The sequence below is a fragment of the Cherax quadricarinatus genome, chromosome 2 (assembly GCF_038502225.1).
Source record: "Cherax quadricarinatus isolate ZL_2023a chromosome 2, ASM3850222v1, whole genome shotgun sequence".
Lineage (NCBI taxonomy): Eukaryota > Metazoa > Arthropoda > Malacostraca > Decapoda > Parastacidae > Cherax > Cherax quadricarinatus.
The window spans coordinates 81,435,266-81,448,122 of NC_091293.1; the positions used below are offsets into that span (position 1 = coordinate 81,435,266).

At 40.1% G+C, this 12,857-nt stretch overlaps 2 non-coding genes across 2 annotated transcripts; one reads left to right on the forward strand and one right to left on the reverse strand.

Moving 5' to 3' along the window:
- Positions 1-1,142: 1,142 nt before the first annotated feature.
- On the reverse strand, positions 1,143-1,216 carry TRNAI-AAU (transfer RNA isoleucine (anticodon AAU)). Its single transcript has one exon. It is a non-coding gene; the product is annotated as a tRNA-Ile (tRNA).
- Positions 1,217-9,349: 8,133 nt separating this feature from the next.
- Positions 9,350-9,431, forward strand: TRNAL-AAG (transfer RNA leucine (anticodon AAG)). The gene has a single exon. It is a non-coding gene; the product is annotated as a tRNA-Leu (tRNA).
- The last annotated feature ends 3,426 nt before the right edge of the window (positions 9,432-12,857 follow it).

The window sequence follows — 12,857 nt, forward strand, 5'->3', positions numbered from 1 at the left end:
GAGTGTTGATGGTTCTATGTGGTTGCTGGTCCAGGTGTTGCCTGGAGTGTTGATGGTTCTATGTGGTTGCTGGTCCAGGTGTTGCCTGGAGTGTTGATGGTTCTATGTGGTTGCTGGTCCAGGTGTTGCCTGGAGTGTTGATGGTTCTATGTGGTTGCTGGTCCAGGTGTTGCCTGGAGTGTTGATGGTTCTATGTGGTTGCTGGTCCAGGTGTTGCCTGGAGTGTTGATGGTTCTATGTGGTTGCTGGTCCAGGTGTTGCCTGGAGTGTTGATGGTTCTATGCGGTTGCTGGTCCAGGTGTTGCCTGGAGTGTTGATGGTTCTATGTGGTTGCTGGTCCAGGTGTTGCCTGGAGTGTTGATGGTTCTATGTGGTTGCTGGTTCAGGTGTTGCCTGGAGTGTTGATGGTTCTATGTGGTTGCTGGTCCAGGTGTTGCCTGGAGTGTTGATGGTTCTATGTGGTTGCTGGTTCAGGTGTTGCCTGGAGTGCTGATGGTTCAATGTGGTTGCTGGTTCAGGTGTTGCCTGGAGTGTTGATGGTTCTATGTGGTTGCTGGTCCAGGTGTTGCCTGGAGTGTTGATGGTTCTATGTGGTTGCTGGTCCAGGTGTTGCCTGGAGTGTTGATGGTTCTATGTGGTTGCTGGTCCAGGTGTTGCCTGGAGTGTTGATGGTTCAATGTGGTTGCTGGTCCAGGTGTTGCCTGGAGTGTTGATGGTTCAATGTGGTTGCTGGTTCAGGTGTTGCCTGGAGTCTCTCTCTTTAAATTGGCCGTATATTCGTATATTCTATTATTGATAATATTATTCTTTATTTAAATTTTTCTGAAAGAGGCAGTTTTTTGTTTGTATATAATTGAATGAGAAATGCCACTAGTCATTTTTGCATTTATTTTTTAGTTTTAGTGTTGGACATTTTTAAGGTAAGAGTCGGGAATAACTTGATGACAGTGTTATGATAATGACAGTACACACTTGCCCATATTAATACATTTTTGCAAGATTTATTAGATAAAGGTAGGTCATAATACATAAATACAATTACATAAATTATCAGACAAAGCAGCATATGTGTAGATTACCTTAGGTAACCCAAGAAAGTCACAGTGACTTATTTCCATTAGGGTCTTTGAAAAGTTTACCAATGGCCCGTATGGGGATCGAACCCACGACATCCGCGTTATTAGCACGGCGCTCTAACCAACTGAGCTAACAGGCCTACCTGGAGTTTACCTGGAGAGTTTAGCCTATGTAGTGATAAGTCTTGGTCAAGCAAAAATCTTAAATTGCTGCTAAAGCAAGCCCCACACACACTACTTGGCTTTACTGGGTTATCCTGGGTTATGTATAATGTGTGCGAGTTAAATCCTCCTTTTCTTTCTTACTCCTTTCCCTCTTCATTCTTTTATTTCACTTATTATTGTGCCTATTACATACAGAGAACACTACACTCAAATATAAACCCTCCTCTCAAACTCCTCCTTCATAACTATAACAGAACACAGCCATAATACGAGATAAATCACTCTTTGATATCTCTCGTGTCCATCTCTCCCTATGCAAAAATGCTTTACACATAAAGGGCCCGAAGATCTGAAATTCACTGCCAGAATACATTAAAGTACCCCTGCTGTCTGCAAATCAGTTTCAGGCCCAACTTAGAAGTCACCTCGTCACCCAAAATTAACTAGACAAACACTTTACTTAATACCTACCAGGTACTCAAAAGCTACTAAAAAAATAATTTAAGACTGCCCAACTATTTGATAATACTTCGAACTTAAAATTGTTTCAATTACATTATTGCATATTTCTGATGATTGTTCAACCATTTACTCTTTACTTCAAACTTACAAGTCTTTCAATCTCATTATGCTATCTGAACTCCACTCTCACCTCACCCAAAAGCAAGTCAAGTTTGTCATCGATCCTTCTAGCTATGATTATAAATTTGAACTTTCAACTATTCTAAAGCATATTCAATTCAAATTCAAATTCAAAGTTTATTCTCTATAAAGATTACAATGTTGAATTTACAGAATTTGGTTATTGTGTGGTTTACATGTAGTTAAATAATGATTACAGAGTGTACCACTAGAACGCCTAGCATGGCTAGGCATTTCGGGCAGACTTAGTTTAATTCTTTATTTTAAAATATTACAAATTATGAGGTAAGTTGGTATTATGGCTAAGTGACTAAATACTAGTTTGTGAGTTTAGCAATGTGAATGCTTTTGTTTTGGCACAGTACATAGTTTCAGTATTGGAGTATCATAGGATTCATTATTTTAAGTTTGAGATTAATATTTCTGTTTATGGTCAAATGGGTGAGTGTAAGTGTGAACCACCAGGTGGTATTCGTGTAGTTAGTTGATGGGGTTTATCAGGGAGATAAGATGTTTTCTAATGGTAGTTTTGAAGGTGATGAATGTGTCTGCAGTTCTAGTGTTCTCAGGTAGGGTGTTCCAGATTTTAGGGCCTTTGACATACATTGAATTTTTGTAAAGGTTTAGTCGGACATGTGGAATGTCGTAGAGATGTTTGTGTCTGGTGTTATGCCTGTGGGTTCTGTCAACTATCAAGAAAGCATTTTAGGTCAAGGTTGATATTGGAGTTTAAGGTCCTGTAGATGTAGATTGCACAGTAGTAAGTGTGGATGTACTGAACAGGGAGTAAGTTTAGATCTATGAAGAGTGGGGGGGTGTGTTGCCAGGGATGGGATTTAGTGATTATTCTTACTGCAGCTTTTTGTTGGGTTATTATTGGCTTTAGGTGTGTTGCTGTAGTTGATCCCCAAGCACAAATAGCATAGGTGAGGTAAGGATAAATAAGTGAGTGGTATAGTGTGAGAAGGGCATTTTGCGGCATGTAGTATCGTATCTTGGAGAGGATCCCAACTGTTTTGGATACTTTTTTGGTTATGTGTTGGATATGGGTGCTGAAATTCAGGTTGTTGTCAAGGTATAGGCCTAGGAATTTGCCCTCATTATGTCTGGTAATTAGAGTGTTGTCAATCTTAATGTTAATTTGTGCATCTCCTGCTCTGCTACCAAACATAACATAGTAAGTTTTGTCAGTGTTAAGCGTAAGTTTATTGGCTGTCATCCAAGTCGATATTTTAATCAGCTCCTCATTCACAATGGTGTTGAGGGTGGCAAGATTAGGGTGAGAGATGACCCCCGAAACTCTCTCCAGGTAAACTCCAGGTAAGTCGTGTCATCAGCAAAGAGAATGGGTTTCAGGTGTTGGGATACGTTTGGAAGGTCATTGATGTATATGAGGAAGAGCAGGGGACCAAGGACACTTCCCTGCGGAACTCCAGTATCAAGTGGCCGCGTTGTTGATGCTGTGTCTTTAATGGTAACATACTGATACCTATTAGTAAGGTAAGATTTGAAATAAACAAGCGCATGGCCTCTTATACCGTAATGGTCAAGTTTGTGGAGTAGGATGTCGTGGTCTACTGTGTCAAAAGCTTTTCTTAGGTCAATAAAAATTCCTAGTGGATATTCCTTATTTTCCAATGCTGTGTAAAGCAGATCTAGCATTTTTATGATTGCATCATTAGTGCTTTTATTTTTCCTAAATCCAAATTGGCAGGGGTTGAGTATGTTTTGTGCTGTTATAAATGAATATAGTTTCCTGTGCACGAGTTTCTCAAAGATTTTGGATAACAATGGTAAGTTTGATATTGGCTTATAGTTGTTTAAGTCTGTAGGGTCACCACCTTTATGTATTGGTGTAATCCTTGCCATCTTGAGTAGTTTCGGGAAGGTGCTAGTTTCTAGTGACTTGTTAAAAAGTAATGAAATAGCATGCGAAAGGATATGGGCCGCTCGCTTGTACAGTAATGGTGGGACATTAGACAGATTCCCTGAGTTGTTTTTAAGTGACTTTATAATCTCGGTGACTTCCGAGGGCTCAGTTGGTGCAAGATAGAAGGAATTTGGGAAATTCCCATCTAGGTAGTCCCCGGCAGTCTTCAAGCTGGCACTGGACAAGCACCTAAAGTCAGTTCCTGATCAGCCGGGCTGTGGCTCGTACGTTGGTTTGCGTGCAGCCAGCAGCAACAGCCTGGTTGATCAGGCGCTGATCCACCAGGAGGCCTGGTCACAGACCGGGCCGCGGGGGCGTTGACCCCCGAAACTCTCTCCAGGTAAACTCCAGGTAGTATGTGGGATTTTATTGGCGAGATTAGATCCTATGGTTGAGAAGAAATCGTTTATCTTGTTAGCTGTGTCAGTGGGATGTAGTGGTGTTTCATTAGGTTTAGTTAGGACAATATTCTTGTTTTTTTTCAGTTTGTGGGTCCCTAGAATCTGAGAGAGTGTTTTCCAGGTCTTTTTTTATATCTCCTCTAGTGTCTGTGAATCTACTGGAGTAGTATAGTTGTTTGGCTTTCTTTATTACTTTGGTGAGAACTGATGAATAGTGTTTAAGAATATCTTTGTGCATTAAGCCTTGTCTATATTGCTTTTCATATTGGTGTTTCTTGTCAATGGATTTCAGAATGGTGCTGGTTAGCCATGGGCAACCAAGCCGTTTGTTTGTGATCTGTTTCGTTTTTATAGGACAGTGTTTGTATTGATCAATGCTCTCAAGATTCCACCAGGCCTCCTGGTGGATCACAGCCTGATCAACCAGGCTGTTACTGCTGGCTGCACGCAAACCAACGTACGAGCCACAGCCCGGCTGGTCAGGAACCGACTTTAGGTGCTTGTCCAGTGCCAGCTTGAAGACTGCCAGGGGTCTGTTGGTAATCCCCCTTATGTATGCTGGGAGGCAGTTGAACAGTCTCGGGCCCCTGACACTTATTGTATGGTCTCTTAACGTGCTAGTGACACCCCTGCTTTTCATTGGGGGGATGTTGCATCGTCTGCCAAGTCTTTTGCTTTCGTTGTGAGTGATTTTCGTGTGCAAGTTCGGTACTAGTCCCTCTAGGATTTTCCAGGTGGTTGGATGATACGGTGACTGACGACGAGGTCAAAATAGAAGGTTACAATATAAAACGCTTAGATAGGAACAGAAAGGGCGGTGGAGTATGTGCCTACATTAGAAATGACTTAGCTTACAACCCAAGACCTGATTTAAATAACAATAAACTGGAGATTCTATGGTTTGAAGTGCTGCTTCCCAAGACCAAACCCATCTTAGTAGGAACTAGTTACCGCCCTCCTACCCAGGACCAGTTCTTAGAAGACTTTTCCAGAGTCTTGTCCGGAGTTGAAAGCAATTGCGAAACAATAATACTGGGCGACTTCAATATCTGTTTTCAGCAACAAAATAACGGGCTATGCAAAAGGTATAAGCAAATTCTAGGATTAAATAGCTACACCCAACTAATTAATAAACCAACCCGGATCACTCAGTTCTCAGCCACCCTAATTGACCACATACTTTGCAACCGCGCTGAGAACATTAGTCAGTCAGGCGTCATTACCACAGGTCTTAGTGATCATTTCATCATTTACTGCACCAGGAAAATCACTAGGGATAGGATAGGCCTACACAGGACAATAAAAATGAGGTCAACTAGAAACTACAGTAAAGAAACACTGGTAAATAGGCTACACAATTGTGACTGGACAGAGATAACAAGTTGCACGGACGTAAACGATGCCTGGGAAAAATTCAAAACAATGTTCACTACCATTCTTAATAATATTGCACCAGTTAAAGAGGTTAGGATTAAACGAAGAACTGAACCCTGGATGACTACTGAGATATTAGATAATATGAAATTCAGAGACCAGCTGCTAAAAAGATTTAAAGCAAACAGACAGGATATTGCAGCACTAAATGAATTCCAAAGGGTGAGGAACAGAGTACAGAGGCTTATAAAAGGAGCAAAGGCAAAGCACTATTGCTCAAAAATTGAAGAATATAAGCATAACCCCAGAAAGCTCTGGCAACAACTAAAACAGTTGGGGTATATCCATAAGCCAGTAGATAGGTCTAACATAGTACTCACTATCGATAATGAGGTATGCCACGAAACATCTAAGGTGGCAAATTGCTTTAATTCCTACTACACATCTGTTGCATCAACACTAGTAAGTAAACTACCAGCTGCATCAAATACCTTTAACACAGACTCTGATAAGTTTCAAACATACTATACCAATAAAGGGGTAACCCCAAACAGTTGTCAACTAGTAAGTGTATCTCATGACTTCATTCAAAAAGAACTAAGCAGGTTAAACCCAACTAAGAGCACAGGCCCTGATAACATCCCGTCTAAGTTCCTAAAAGATGGTGCTTTTGAACTGTCAATCCCTATTGCTCACATAATAAATCTATCAATCACCACTAATACCGTACCGGAGGGGTTCAAGGAGGCCAGAGTTACTCCTATCTTCAAGAAAAATAATAGGTCTGATGTAAGCAACTATAGACCTGTTAGTATACTCAGTATAATATCTAAAATTCTGGAGAGGGCGATGTATTCTCAAGTAGTTAAGTACCTTAATGACAACAGCATTCTCCATAGCTATCAATCAGGCTTTAGAAGATCCTACTCAACCGATACCTCCCTTATTAATCTGATGGATTACCTGAGAACTGAAATGTCAAAAGGGAACCTCATAGGTATGGTAACCTTAGACCTGCAAAAGGCCTTCGATACTGTCAACCACAATATATTATGTAAGAAACTTCAAGCTATCGGTATAGGTTCTGTAGACTGGTTTAAGTCCTACCTTAGCAACAGGAGACAAATAGTCAAAATCAACAAAACGGAATCAGAACCCCTGCCGATAACATGTGGAGTTCCCCAAGGTAGTATTCTGGGTCCCTTACTATTCTTATGTTATGTCAATGATATGCCTATCAGTGTCAAGTGCAAACTCCTACTGTATGCAGATGACAGTGCTCTGTTAGTGACAGGTAAAGACCCACAAGATATTGCTAATGTTTTAACACTGGAACTGGAGTCCTGCAGCAAATGGTTAGTAGACAACAAACTATCATTACACCTAGGGAAAACTGAAGCCATTCTCTTTGGAACGAAACATAAACTGAGAAGGGTAAATAATTTTAATGTTCAGTGTAATGGGGAGTCCATCACTTTGGTTTCATCAGTTAAATATCTGGGAATCCCCTTTGACCCATGCATGTCAGGAGAATTGATAGGGAACAGTGTAGTAAAGAAAGCGAATGCCAGGCTGAAGTTCCTGTATAGACAAGCACAGTGTCTACCTACTGAGGCTCGCAGGACCCTATGTCTAGCCCTTATACAATGCCATATGGATTACGCTTGCTCTTCTTGGTACTCTGCCTTGACAAAAAAACTGAAAGATAGACTGCAAATCACCCAGAACAAAATCGTAAGATTCATCCTGGGGCTGGGACCAAGAGAACATGTAGGCCAGGATGAATTACAGCAGTTGGATATGCTGAATGTTGAAGACAGAGTAAAACAACTGAAGCTAAATCATGTTTATAAAATTGCTCACGAACAGTGTCCAGAATATCTTGCTGTCAATTTTGTCAAGGTTGGGAACCAAAGCAATCATAGTACTAGGGGAAGAGAGCACAACTTTGTAGTACCCACAGTCAGTGGCCAGGCTTCAAACACCTTTTATTGTACAGCAATAAAGGAATGGAACAGACTACCCACAAATGTCAAGGCCAGTCATAGCTTGAACCAGTTCAAGACGACTGCCAAAAAGTGTCTGATGAATGAAGCAACAGAAAGGGAGGGGAATGATTTTCTATTTTTTAGCTAAAATACGTGTAAATTTTACCTTATCCCTAGTAATGACCCTCGTATTGTAGATAGTCGTAATGACCCTCGGGTAGTAGATAGTCTTAATGACCCTCGTATTGTAGATAGTCTTAATGACCCTCGTGTAGTAGATAGTCTTTTTAGTATGATAATAAGATGTTATCTTCATTATAGAATAATAAGAAAATATTATAACCTTTATATTATAATAATAAGGTAAAAGGACCCCAATGGAAATAAGTCACTCTGTCTGACTTTTTTGGGTTATCCTAGGTTCTCTACACATATGCTGCTATGTATGATAATTCTATGTAACTGTATTGTGTATACCTGAATAAATTTACTTACTTACTTACTTACTATCTCTCCCGCCTGCGTTCCAGGGAATACAGGTTCAGGAACCTCAAGCGCTCCCAGTAAGTGAGGTGTTTTATCTCCATTATGCGCGCCGTGAAGGTTCTCTGTGCATTTTCTAGGTCAGCAATTTCACCTGCCTTGAAAGGTGCTGTTAGTGTGCAGCAATATTCCAGCCTAGATAGAACAAGTGACCTGAAGAGTGTCATCATGGGCTTGGCCTCCCTAGTTTTGAAGGTTCTCATTATCCATCCTGTCATTTTTCTAGCAGATGCGATTGATACAATGTTATGGTCCTTGAAGGTGAGATCCTCCGACATGATCACTCCCAGGTCTTTGACGTTGGTGTTTCGCTCTATTTTGTGGCCAGAATTTGTATACCTGAATAAACTTACTTAGTTAATTACTTCCTAAATGTAATCATCTGAAACTCACTTATATTAAACCATCACAATACAGAAGAAAATCTATGTGTCTCTTCAAGCGAGGCACCCTGATGTTAATGAAGGGCTTTTAATTCAAGGAATTGCAGCTACCTCTTCCCCTAACTCGGATTATTATTATTAAAGATTCGCCGGTATTCTCCCGGCCCGGGCCTTTTCCAGGTGGTGGCCCGGCCTTGGCTCCCTGTCTGGGGAGTGTCTGAGACCTAAGTCTCCCATGGGAGGAGCTACAAGTACCCCCTCATCTTTGGGACCAACTGTCCCCAGGCCTAGCCACATTTCCCGCCCTCACGGGGCTCGTAGGGAGAAGCTAGGCCTCTCTGGTCTGCCATACCCGCCACAAGGGGGCTAATGGGAATGAGAGTCTTGTGAGCTGCAAGCTCTGGCTCTGGCACCTACCCTACCCTAGAAGGGCTGGGCATGGTATCGATAACTCGGATCAAACCTGATTATTTTCCCTTTACCAGGCGCTACACGACCCCCCAGGTTTACCGGTTTCCTTCATGATTGTAAGATATTATACAAGTATTAATACCACTGATGCAGTATATACAGTAATACACCTGTATGATACACGTCTCTAAAAATACTTAATAAGTCAAGGAATCTGCATGTTTTTTTCGTGGAGTCTTTAATACTTTATGTATTTAGCGTAATAAATATATATTTTTTAAAGTTACAGGCTAAATGAAGACGAGTATTGTAGCTCTGTTAGCTTAGTGACCTTGAAAATGTTGAAAGATATTTCTAATCGTGAAAACCACAGCTTTTATTGCTACACAAACAAAAGCATTACTTGGAATTTATGTATATTGTTGTAGAGCCACGAGGTAGCGTGGCCGAGCGGTCTAAGGCGCTGGTTTAAGGCACCAGTCTCTTCGGAGGCGTGGGTTCGAATCCCACCGCTGCCATGGGTTTTGTTCCCTATTATACGATAGTATGTCTTTGAAAATGAAGTAGAAGTGTGATAGATCTAGTCTATACCAAAACACTGGTATTACACTAGTAACACAAGTAAACAGTATCCTTTGTTGCTGTGAGTTAAGTCGTGAAGTAACTTGAATGATTCGCCGGTAGTGTCCTGGCCCGGGTCTTTTTCAAGGCAGATAAACAGGGAGAGACAGAGAATAATATAATATAATAATAATATCTTTATTTACTACCAGTACATGTACAAGGTATACAGACCATAGCTGACATCAATGACATACTATTATAGAGAAAGCCGCTTGTTATGCTGGGCATTTCCCGCAAATTGGGTCAGTTTTGTCCCAGGATGCGACCCACACCAAAGAAACACGCCCAATGTTTCTACCCTCGCTGGGAATCAAACGCAGACACTCAGGTATACACAAATATAGTTAAATAGATTATCACAAACAGCAGCATATGTGTAGAGAACCTAGGATAACCACAAAAGAGTCAGACAAAGTGACTTATTTCCACTGGAGTCATTATTTTTCCATGGGAGTCAAGGTTAAATGGCCTGATCATGTTGGGTGTGTTTTAAGGGAATGGGTTTTGTCTCGCAGTGACGAGTATTAACTAGTATGTCTTGTCAAATTAGATTTGTGTTAGAAACCCATTTTCATCCTTGTTTATACTTTAAGAAATCTGTAATAATAATAATAATAATAATAATAATAATAATAATAATAATAATAATAATAATAATAATAATAATAATAATAATTTTATGCAGAGTATATCAGGCAAACTTAAGATTAACTTAACATTAATAAAACAATAACAGTGCGAAATTGTATATATGGTCATTGAATTACAATGAATACAAAAAAACTGATTATACTATTAATTGATGCCATGGTCTTAATAAGTTTGGTAGAGAAGAATTAAAGTTTCAATTATTAACCTAAGGTGGACACACTGGTATAATTAACATTACATTTGAGATGATTACAGATATTGAGAATAAGTGTATATTGATTATAATGTTTTAACTATGTTCATGATATTGAGCAAATGTATGTATAGGTTTTTAACATATTTATTTATGATGGGCTGGGATAGGTTTTAAAAATGCTAGCTGAGTCAGTGGCTCTGAAGATTTCTGGCAGAGAATTCTAGATTTTGGGTCCTTTTACGTACATTAAGTTTTTGAAAAGATTTATCCTGACACGGGGAATGTCATAGAGATTTTTGTGTCTAGTATTGTGTCCATGGGTCCTATTACAACAGTCAAGAATGCGCTTCAGGTCGGGATTTATATTGGAATTGATTGTTCTGTAAATGTAGTTTGCACAGTAGTACGAGTGAATGTTTTGTATAGTGAGTATGTTTAGATCTTTGAAGTGAGGGGGGGGGGGGTTGTCTAGCTGAGGATTGTGTGATCATTCTCACTGCAGCTTTTTGTTGGGTTATTATTGGCTTTAGATGATTTGTCGTTGTGAAACACCAGGAACAAATTGCATAAGTGAGGTTGAGGTAGATCAGTGAATAGTATAGTGTAAGTAGTGCTATTTGTGGTACATAGTAATGTTTCTTTGTAAGGATGCCAACTGTTTTGGATATTTATTTTGTTATGTGTTGGATATGGGTGTTAAATTTCAGGTTGTCAAGGTGCAGGCCCAGGAATTTTCCCTCATTATGTTTAGCAATAAGGTTGTTGTGAAAGGTTTTGTTTATATTCAGTGTAAATTTATTGACAGCAGCACAGATTTCATACTACCACTACTACTACTAATAATAACATAAAGAATAATAATAATATTATTATTATTATTATTATTATTATTATTAGTAGTAGTAGTAGTAGTAGTAGACAGTCTCATGCAGATCCTAGTATCGTCTGCAAAGGATGACATGGTGCTGTGGATTATATGTGTGTCTGATATGAAGATGAGGAACAGAATAGGGGCGAGTACTGTGCTTTGTGGAATAGAGCTTTTCACTATAGCAGGTTCCGACTTAACTCTGTTTACCACTACTCTCTGTGTTCGATTGGTTACAAAGCTGAATATCCATCTGCCCAATTTGCTAATTATCCCTTTATCACGCATTATGTGCGCTATTACACCATGATCGCATTTGTCAAAGGGTTTTGCAAAGCCTATATATTACATTTGCATTCTGTCTTCCAGTGCATCCAAGACCATATCATAGAGATCCAGTAGTTGCGAGAGGCACGAGTGACCCGCTCTGAACCCATGTTGCCCTGGATTGTTCAGTTTTTGGGAATCCAAGTGGTTTGCAATCATTCCTCTTAGTGCTCTTTCAAATATTTTTTATGATGTGGGACGTTAGAGCTCTTGGTGTATAGGTCTTAGGTAACGTTTTGCTGCCACCTTTATGAAGTGGGGCTATATCCGTTGTTTACAGTGACCGGAATTTCACCCACGTCTCAGCTCCTTCTCCATAATATAATAATTAGGGCCCGTGAGAGGGGTTTCTTGCACTTCTTCATGAACACACAGCTTGAGTCTGGGCCTGAGGCTGAGTGCATGGGCACTTAATGGCTTTCTCAAAGTCTAGTGGAATTTATTTTTTTATTTAAAACAGTGCAATACAAAATGAGAGAAATATATTAAAAGATACACGACAAAAGATTACTGCACAAGAATCTCACTTAACTCTAACACATAATAACAACACCATACAGTACAATGGTAATACACTCTCACACACAACACGCCGTATATTACAGTGATATTGTTTTATTTGTTGAAGAACACCACTAACAAGGTTACATATTACAAAACATCAAACACTGGAAATTATAACGATTGTACAATAAAACATTGTGGTCAAAACAAACACACACAACGACACACACACACAAGCACACACACACAACGACACACACACACACAAGCACACACGTATACACAACATAACACTACATCAGCCACATACTAGGCATGGCTTCCGCCTGTCAACGTATGCAAGACTTAATCTAAGATCTCAGGTGCCCAACAGAGCCCACTAATTTAGGCGATTTTCACGAGATCTTAACATAGACAACCAACGGAAACCAAGCCTGTGCACATACTATGCACTCGGTATCTGCTGGCATGGGAAATCTGGAAAAACAGATGGGACGTGCAACTATGACCACCCTAGAAAATGCCATGCCCATATGACAACAGGAAAATGCAAACTCCCTTCCTGTAAGCTTTTTCACCCTGAACTGTGTACCTCTTCAGTACAGGAAAGACTGTGCTATAACTTAAATTGCCAGGCATACCATCTAAAGGGGACAAAAAGATACAAAACATCCAGGCCATGGGAAAACCTGGGTAGCCACAGCCACTCAAAAGGGAGAGGGTTTTTTAGTGCCAGGAATGAAAAAAAAAAACTGGCAGGAAATGGTAGAAATC